Raw genomic sequence first — 10,116 nt, 5'->3', positions numbered from 1 at the left:
TATCTCTTGACTCTTAAGACCATCATTCTTACTCAAGGGTTCTGTCCCCTCCTGTGGACTTAGAACTGACAGCTGGAGATGGATCTCTGCCTGTTCCATGGAGCCTGGGCTAATAAGTGAATTCAAAGTCACCAAGGGGTACCCAGTGTGACAGTGTCTTTTGTGAGGATAATGTGGCTGTTTCTCCGACACACACTTTATGATGTAATCACTGACATGCTTTACCCAATTGTTAGGGTCCATGTGGTTCTTCTGAGAGAGCAGCAGATGCTCTACCCTGTGAGTCATCACCACAGCTCCTGCAGGTGGCTTTTGTTATTCCACATGTTGTGCTGTATTAGGTGGACAGGATCATCTCCAATTATATAGAGAGATCTCAGGAGATGTGTGTTCACAGGTAACTTACTGAGCCGTGTGTGCTCAACGTGTTAGGTTGCCAGGCATCCCTACAGGGCTCTGGTGTTCCCACTGCTCATTGTGGGTCAGGATCATCCTCCAGCATCACTTAGTTTCCATATTAGAGCAGATCTTTCAGCTGTTATCAATGATGACCATATGTATTATGCACATCTGATAAAATGCAGACTAGAACCTCGCCTCCTGTTGGCCAGATTGGCATAATGAGTTTTTTGATTGTTAGCATGAAAATTATTTAAATCTAAGCAGTTTAGGGAAGAACCTCAAGGACACCCATAGTGAATGCAGCCTGCAGCTGTGAACACAGGTTTCTTTTGGAGAGCAGGCCTGTGCAAACCCAGAACCTAGGTGGGACAGTTCAAGCTACCCTTTTTCCATGGCCAATCTGGGATCATATTGAGAATGTATTTTTTCCAGGTGACTGATTTCCAATTTATGGAATTGAACTAACTTACTGAGAGTGGAGGTGACTCAGAGAGTTAAAGTACACAAGGACCAATCCAGAATGTCCACAAAAGCTTGTTGTCACCCCAGGGCTTTTAAAAGCTCAGCAGCTAGAGAAGCAATGTAGTATTTGGTTATTCTCATGCTTAGGTCTAGTCATTCATTATAAGCTGACCATGACACAAAAAGAGTCATTGTGTCACAATAGAAGGTAGTTGTAACTAGATTTACACCACACTATCACATCACTACCGTATTTGAGGTTCTCAGTTACTATCTAAGACCCTGGAAGAGGCCTGGGTCTTGCTACACAAACTCATAATTTATGTCTTCATGACACTGTGTGCTTTGTTCTGTTGATGCTACCATTGGCATACAATACCTTGGATACTTTGTGCTGACATCTGTGACATGAGACAATAGTTCATGCCATGCCTAACCTGCATAAACTGTCCTTAGAGTACGGTGTAGTCAGAGGGGCCTTTTTTCTCTCTGAATTTTCAAAATATTTCCAGTCTTCAGACAAGTCTTCAGCCATTGTCCAGTGCCTGTCTTTAGATGTCCACATTGTCTCCTGGGAGTATTCATCCAGCCTGCTCTGTAATTTTGTAGAAGATTAATAGGGTTCCAGCCCTAGGATTTAATTCAGTGTGATTGTACTTTCCAAACATGCTCAAAGCCCTACATTCCACCATAGCCTGTGTGATTTAGAGAAAGAAAATAAAGAACCACATTGCACTTGAAATTTCTCCTCCAACAAAAGGAGAGCCTGCATAGGGCCTTTAAGTAACTCTAAGTCCCAGCTTTTGCATAACTCCCTCCATCGACTCCATTATTGGTGTATTTTCATTACTGCTCACTTTATTTTTGGTGTGCAAAGATTGTGTACCATGTCAGTAAAGTGTGTGTGTGTGTGTGTGTGTGAGAGAGAGAGAGAGTGAGAGAGAGTGAGAGAGAGAGAAAGAGAGAGAGAGAGAGAGAGAGAGAGAGAGAGAGAGAGAGTTTGTGTTTGTTTGTGTTTCTGTGCAGGTGTTTGTGTATGTTCATCCATGAACTCACTATCAATTTTCATAAAATGACTTAGAAGACTGTAATGAAAACTGTCGAGGTGCATGCAGACGTGTGTTACTAGTGTCCCACGGCACCTGGCAGGTAACACTGAAATGGTGGTCTACTATAATACAGCCTAAAAACAGGCTGTGGATGGTTTACACAGAGATTGTGACGTCATCACCACTAGAGAGAGCAGCAAAAGCTTCATTTATCACATGCTGCTGTTACCAAGATGAGGCAAAGCCTTATCCTACAGAGAGTCTGGTATGATTTGATGGCAGGAAATAAACTTAGTACTAAAATCTATTACAAACGAAGAGGATAATACAAAGAGTCATAGGAAGCAAGAGCTGTTTTTTGAGGAGATCCATAAGAGAAACAACCCCTTTCTGAAACGAAGTACACACCACAGTGTCAATACCTAAATTATCAAATCAGAAATGAAAAGGGGGATGAAGCAATAGACATGTGAGTGAATTCAACAATCATTAGGGCTTCTTCAGAGTCCTTTACTACAGAAAAGTGAAAAATCTATTTGATATTGGTAATTTTTCTACACAGATAACAAATACCAAGTTAAATCCAAATGTGGGATTTAACTCATAAGATTATTCTCATAAGACAATAGATAGTATTTAAACGATGCCACTACAAAAATTAAAAAATATATATGAGGGCCACTAGGCTTTAATGCAGCCTTTCTACCAGAAGTTTAATGACGACCTAATAACAATAGTGCTTCAATTATTCCTCTGATTTGAAAGAGAAGGAACATTGCCAAACCCCTTCTCTGAGTTTCTCTTTTTACCTAGAATTCCTGAGTCTGTTGCTTCTTCCATTGTCACCCCATCAATAGAGCTGCAGGGCGAGTCTGTCCCGCCCCAGAGCATATCTGCCAGTTGACAGGGCTGGGTTTTGCTCTGCTTGCCCCTGCTCCTGCCCCCGCCCCTGCTCTTGCCCCTGCCCACGCCCCCGCCTCACACCCGCACTCTACATCGCCTCCGACCCATCCCCCCTCCCAGTCCCACCACCGCCCTCGACTCAGACCCGTCCCAACCCCCGCCCCCAGCCTGCCCTCGCCCCTACCCTGCCCCCGCCCCGACCCCCCCACACCTGTCCTCTCCTTCACCCCCCCCCCGGCCTCCGCCCTCGCCGCCGCTGCTTGCGTTGCTACCATTCCGTCTTCGACTCCCCTGTCGACCCCACCGCCACTGCTGCTACCTTCTCCCACTTCTTCAGCCCAAGACTTTTGAGATCCCGGCTTGCAGTGCTCTGCACTAGGAGGCTAAAGGAGGTGAGGAGAGCCTAAGGGACAGACCCCAGGCCTGGCCCCAGAGACTTGTGTCTCCCCCTCCCCCGAAGTGCTTTCCTGCAGTTCTCCATTCTGGGTTCAGTTTGTGGGGACCCCAGCAGGTGCCAGGCTTTGCTGATCCTCAGGTGTGAGTCTGGGACAGTGGTGGGACTTATGGTTGAGGGAAGTCTTTCAGGCAAATGCAGGCTTTTCTCAAACTCTTGGACCATCTGGTGCCCTCCCTGGGGTCACAGGACCTGTGGAAGTTGGGAAGCCACTTTTCACTGTCCTGTGTGACTTTCCCTGCAGAGTGAGCTCTCCTGCAGGAGGTCCTCTCACATGCTTCTTTAAAAGCACCTGCTCCTCAGATCCAGATCAGTTGTGAAAACAGGCTTCTCCTTGTCAGTGTGCCAGCTCCCCCTCCCAGCTCAGAGCTGCCACACCTAAGGAGCCTCCAGCCCCAGTACTGGTTGGGTCTCATGGAGGAGTTAGAGCAAAGCGCCCCTTCTGAGAAGTGACTCAGAACAGAAGGTTCCTACAACCCAATGAGGTCTCTTCCAGTTGCCCTGTTCTTGGTTTGCACTGGTGTAATTCTGAGTCCCAGATTGGCAGCCCACATTGCTGTGAGGGTTGCTGGAGATTTTGCCCTGCCCACAGAACAGAAGGTTCAGAAGAAAGGCCAGTTTGGCATAATGAATTCTTTTGATAGATGGCAACAAAATTATCTTAATCTAAGCAGTTTAGGGAGGAACCTCAAGAGCATCCATAGTGAATGCAGCCACAGCTGTGAACACACGTTACTTTTGGAGAGCAGGCCTGTGCAGGCCCAGGACCGAGGTGGGACAGTTCAAGCTGCCCTTTTTCCATGGCCAATCTGTGTTTGTATTGAGAAAGTATTTTTTTTTTCCAGTTGACTGATTTCCAACTTATGGAATGGAACTGACTTACTCAGAGTGGGGTTGACTTAGAGAGTTAAAGTACAGAAGGAATAATCCAGATGTCCACAAAAGCTTGCTGTCACACCAGGGCTTTTAAAAGCTCAGCAGCTAGAGAAGCAATGTAGTATTTGGTTATTCTCATGCTTAGGTCTAGTCATTCATTATAAGCTGACCATGACACAAAAAGAGTCATCTGTGTCACAATAGAAACTAGTTGTAACTAGACTTATACCACATTATCACATTATTACTATATTTGAGGTTCTCAGGTATGATCTTAGAAACTAGAAGAGGCCTGGTTCTTGCTACATATAGTCATATTCTATATCTTCACAACACTGTGTGATTTGTTCTGTTAATGCTACCATTGGCATACAATACCTAGGATATTTTGTGCTGACATCTGTGACATGAGACAATAGTTCATGTCATCCCTTACCTGAATAAGCTGTCCTTAGAGTACAGTGTAGTGGGAGGGGCCTTCTTTTCCTGTGAGATAGCAAAACATTTCCAGTCTTCATACAAGTCTGTCAGCCATTGTCCAGTGCCTGTCTTGAGATGTCCACATTGTCAGCTGAGAGTCTTCATCCAGCCTGCCCTGTAATTCTGTAGAACATTAATAGGGTTCCAGCCCTAGGAATTAATTCAGTGTGACTGTACTTGCCAAATATGCTCAAAACCTAGTTTCCACCCTAGCTCTGTGTGCTATACAGAAAGAAAATAAAGAACCCCATTGCACTTGAAGTTTAGCCTCCAACAGAAGAAGAGCCTGCACAGGGCCTTTAAGTAACTCTAAGCCCCAGCTTCCCCACAACCCCGTCCATCGATTCCTTTATTGGTGTGTTTTCATTAATACTCACTTTCTTCTTTGTGTGGAAAGAATGTGCACCATGTCAGTAAAGTGTGTGTGTGCGTTTGTGTTTGTGCATGTTCATGCATGAACTCACTATAAATTTTCATAAAATCACTCAGAAGTCCCTAGTGAAAACTGTCGAGGTGCAGGCAGACTCATGTTACTACTGTCTCATGGCACCTTGCAGGGAGCACTGAAATCGTGGGCTACTTTAATACAGTCTAAAACGAGGCTGTGCATGGTTTTCAGTGAAATTGTGACGTCATCCCCACTACAGAGAGCAGCAAAAGCTTCATGTATCACATGCTGCTGTTACCAAGGTGAGGCAAAGCCTCATCCCATAGAGAGTCTGGTAGGATTTGATGGCAGGAAATAAACTCAGAACTAAAATCAATCAATTACAAACAAAGAGAATGATACAAAGAGCCAAGCAAAGCAAGAGCTGGCTTTTTTTTTTTTTTTTTTTTTTTGAGAAGATCCACAAGACAGACAAACCACAGAGCCTTTATCTAAAGTACCAAATCAGAAATGAAAAGGGGGATATAACAAAGGACACTGAGTGAATTCAACAATCATTAGGGCTTACTTCAGAGGCCTTTACTAGAGAAAAGTGAAAAATCTATTTGATACTGGTGATTTTTCTAACAGATAACAAATACCAAGTTAAATACAGATCTGGGAAGGTAATGAGTAATTCCCATAAGAAAATAGATACAGTCATTAAAGGCTGCCACTCCAAAAATTAAAAATAATAATAATCAGGGCCACATGGCTTTAATGCATCCTTTCTACCAGACTTTTAATGAAGACCCAATAACAATAGTGCTTCAATTATTCCACTGAATTGAAAGAGAAGGAACATTGCCAAACTCCTTCCCTGAGTTTCTCCTTTTACCTAGAATTCCTGAGTCTGTTGCTTCTTCCATTGTCACCCCATCAATAGAACCATTTAAAATGGGATGTAATCGATGTCTGGAGCCTCATTCTTTCCCTTGACCTCCATGCGGTGTCCAGAAGGCATGCCTGTTCTCATGGACATGGATTCATCTCTTTTTGCTGCAGCAAGAAGAAAGCCAGCAGAGGAGGCAGGAGCTTACAAAGAATCAGTAGGATTTCTAGAAAAGAAGCATCCAGATCTCCATTCTCAGAAAACCCCTGGCTTGCTCTCATGTGACTGGGTCCTCAGACACCAGCAGCCTTAGATGAGACCAAGGAAAGCTGTGCAGAGTCCTGGGTCCCCAGGTTCTTGACCTCCTGAGTGACAGCTGTAGACAAGTCCTCCAGGGAATCCTTACAGCTGGTGACATCTGGACAAGGTGAACCAGATGCCAAAATGAGACATGGGAGAGAAATCCTAGGCTGTTTGGAAGGAATCAGTCTCTGCTTTTGCTTCTTTCTCTGTGTGCCCTGCTGCTATGATGTTCATGGGGAGCTCTCATGCCAGTGGGTCTCCTCCTAATGTGTTTGTTGTTGCAGATGTCCTGGATGTTCTGGACCCCATCAGAACTCAGCCCGTGCTCAGTCACGGAGGTCAGCACCTTCCTGTCCATCAGGTCATGAGACCTGAGACAGTTGAGGTAACGGCAGTTGGCCTGGGTGAAGTGCTCACAGACTTGGACTCTCTTGCATGGCTGTGGCTTCAAGCAGATCTGTTTGTGGCTGTCTCCTTTGTAGTAACTTTTGCAGGAGAAAAGCATTCCCCTGTACCAGGAAGAAGGCCGGCTCCTCTTGGTTATGCCCAGAAAGCTCATGATTCTTCAGGACCTGGAAGCTCTGTTCCTAAAAACTTGGTGTGGATATTTGCAGAGGTTTCTCTGGGATTTTGCATAATGACTCTGTCCTAGAAGTTTGAGCTTGCAGAGGCTTGGGCAATCTGTAGCATGGTCCCTGGATGCACTTGAGATTGAAGCCACAGGCTTCAGTAGTAGCCGCCACCTACAGTGTGATCCCTGCCTGATCTCCAGTCTCCAATAGGAATAAGCAGTCTTGCCCAGCAGCTCATAGAGCTCTGCCTCTGGAGCCTGATCCTACTCTGCAGTTCCTTTAAGGTCATGCAGCCCCTGTGGGTCCACAGGATCTTGGTGATGAAACAGTCTGCCCCAGGATCCCCCATGGTGCACTATGGCTGCAGCTGCTCAGGCTTGTGAGCTGGACTCTGCTTCGTGGAGAAAGGAAACTGGAAAAGGGGATAACACATAAAATGGAAATGAAGAAAATAACCAGTAAAAATTAAAAGAATTAAAGTCATCATCTCAGGAGAATGAGTGGGAAGCCAGGTCCTTAAGCAGGCAGGTTCTCCACAACAATGCATGCTGGGTTCAAGACTGGACATGAGGTGCCCTGAGCTTGGGACTGCCAGGCTCCTACTGGGAAGAGAGCTTTCTTCTTCATTTCCGTAAGTCTCTCTAGTTTTCTTTTAAGGCTTTCATCTCATCATTGACTTTCCCAATGACCTTTTATGACAAGCCATTATGGTTAACAAGAATTAAGTAAGGGCTCATTGAGCTGTTGGTAGTTGGAGGTCTGGGGGAAGCCCTGGACAGAGAGATCTTGCCTGCCAGGGGTGGGATGTGCATGGTGGGAGGGACTAGTGGAGTGTCATTGGCCTCAGTATGCACAGGCTTGGGGCTGGTGCCTGGCTGCCTGGTGCGCCTCTGTGGCTACTTGGCCTGGGTCCCACCGCAGATGCCCATGGTGGTTGCTGGCCAGTTGTGCTTGCTCTACCTGTCCTCGGGGCTTCTGGCGGGGCTGACCACAGCCTTGAACATGGACAACCGTGGACAAAGTGGGCCGGAAATCGGAGGATCATGGGAGCATCTTCAACTTCCCCCTCCCCAAGCACTGGCAGTTGCAGCTGGAGGACAAGCCACTGTGAGTTTCCCCACATCCAGGCAGGAGTTCTGCACCACCAGGAGAGCAAGGGCAAGCACTGCTGCCACCAGTCCCACATGGGCAAGGCCTATTTGCTGACTGGCAGGGCTTCACTTTGCTCTGCCTGGCTCTGCTTTGCCTTGCTCTGCCTGTGGGCTCTCACTTCTTTGCCCAAAGACTGTTGAGATCCCGGCATGCCTCACCTTTCAATAGGCACCTCTGTGAAGTGAGGAGAACCAAAGGGACAGAAGGCTGACCTGGCCCTGGAGACTTGTGTCTCCCCCTCCACCAAAGTGCTTTCCTCAGTTCTCCACTCTGGTTTTAGTTTGCAGGGATCCCAGCAGGTGGCAGGCTTTGCTGAGCCTCCCCTGTGAGAAGGGGACAGTGGTGGGACTTATGGTTGTGGGAAGTCTTTCAGGGAGATGCAGGCTTTCTCAAACTCTCCGACCATCCATCCAGTGCCCTCCCTGGTTCCCATGCCCTGTGTTTGTTGGGAAGTCACTATTTGCCATCCTGTGTGACTTTCCCTGCAGAGTGTGGTCTCCTGCAGGAGATACTCTCACATGCTTCTTTAAAAGCCCCTGTTCCTCAGATCTAGATCAGCTGTGAAAACAGGCTTCTCCATGCCAGGGTGAGAGCTACCCCTCCCAGCTCAGAGCTGCAACACCATAGGATCCTCAGGCCCCAGTGCTGGGTGGGTCCCATGGAAGAGTTAGAGGATAGCTTCCCTTCTGAGAAGTGACTTAACACAGAAGGTTCACAAGTGACAGTCAACCCCCAAGTATTTCTTCCAGGAGAAAGCACTCAGCTCTCCCCTTTAAACAGTTTAGGCTCCCACATGGCCCAGTTTTGTGATTGGGGAAGATTTTCTGGAGCTTAGTTGGCCAGTCAGAGTGGGGCTACATTCTTTTTTTTTTTTTTCTTTATTAACTTGAGTATTTCTTATTTACATTTTGATTGTATTCTCTTTCCCGGTTTCCGGGCCAACATCCTCCTAACCCCCCCTCTTCTATATGGCTGTTCCCCTCCCCATCCTCCCTCCATTACCACCCTCCCCCCAACAATCACGTTCACTGGGGGTTCAGTCTTGGCAGGACCAAGGGCTTCCCCTTCCACTGGTGCTCTTACTAGGATATTCATTGCTACCTATGAGGTCAGAGTCGAGGGTCAGTCTTTGGGTAGTGGCTTAGTCCCTGGAAGCTCTGGTTGGTTGGAATTGTTGTTCATATGCGGTCTTAACCCCCTTGTGCTCTTTCAGTCCTTTCTAAGATTCCTTCAACGGGGGTACCGTTCTCAGTTCAGTGGTTTAATGATGGCATTCGCCTCTGTATTTGCTGTATTCTGGCTGTGTCTCTCAGGAGCGATCTACATCCGGCTCCTGTCAGCCTGCACTTCTTTGCTTCATCCATCTTATCTAATTGGGTGGCTGTATATGTATGGGCCACATGTGGGGCAGGCTCTGAATGGGTGTTCCTTCTGCCTCTGTTTTAATCTTTGCCTCTCTATTCCCTGCCAAGGGTATTCTTGTTCCTCTTTTAAAGAAGGGGTGAAGCATTTGCTTTTTGGTCATCCTTCTTGATTTTCATGTGTTCTGTGCATCTAGGGTAATTCAAGCATTTGGGCTAATAGCCACTTATCAATGAATGCATACCATGTGTGTTTTTCTGTGATTGGGTTACCTCACTCTGGATGATATTTTCCAGTTCTATGCATTTGCCTATGAATTTCATAAACTCATTGTTTTTGATAGCCGAGTAATATTCCATTGTGTAGATGTACCACATTTTCTGTATCCATTCCTCTGTTGGGTTTTTTCCACCTTCTGGCTATTATAAATAAGGCTGCTATGAACATAGTGGAGCACGTGTCTTTTTTATATGTTGGGGCATCTTTTGGGTATATGCCCAAGAGAGGTATAGCTCAGTCCTCAGGTAGTTCAATGTCCAATTTTCTGAGAAACCTCCAACTGATTTCCAGAATGGTTGTACCAGTCTGCAATCCCACCAACAAAAGAGGAGTGTTCCTCTTTCTCTACATCCTCGCCAGCATTTGCTGTCACCTGAGTTTTTGATCTTAGCCATTCTCACTGGTGTGAGGTGAAATCTCAGGGTTGTTTTGATTTGCATTTCCCTTGTGACTAAAGATGTTGAGCATTTCTTTCGGTGTTTCTCAGCCATTCGGGTGGGATCATCCCAGGCAGGGAGGGGATCTGACTCTGCAGGCCTGGCCACCCTCTGCATTCTCCCAAA

General features: G+C 46.4%; 1 pseudogene; it reads right to left on the bottom strand.

Moving 5' to 3' along the window:
- Positions 1-5,698: 5,698 nt before the first annotated feature.
- On the bottom strand, positions 5,699-7,882 carry LOC134483356 (zinc finger CCCH-type antiviral protein 1-like; annotated as a pseudogene).
- Positions 7,883-10,116: the final 2,234 nt, after the last annotated feature.

This window comes from Rattus norvegicus, chromosome 19 (genome assembly GCF_036323735.1).
Source record: "Rattus norvegicus strain BN/NHsdMcwi chromosome 19, GRCr8, whole genome shotgun sequence".
NCBI lineage: Eukaryota > Metazoa > Chordata > Mammalia > Rodentia > Muridae > Rattus > Rattus norvegicus.
Note: the sequence above shows the minus strand (reverse complement) of the source record. Positions and strands in the feature narration are given on the sequence as shown.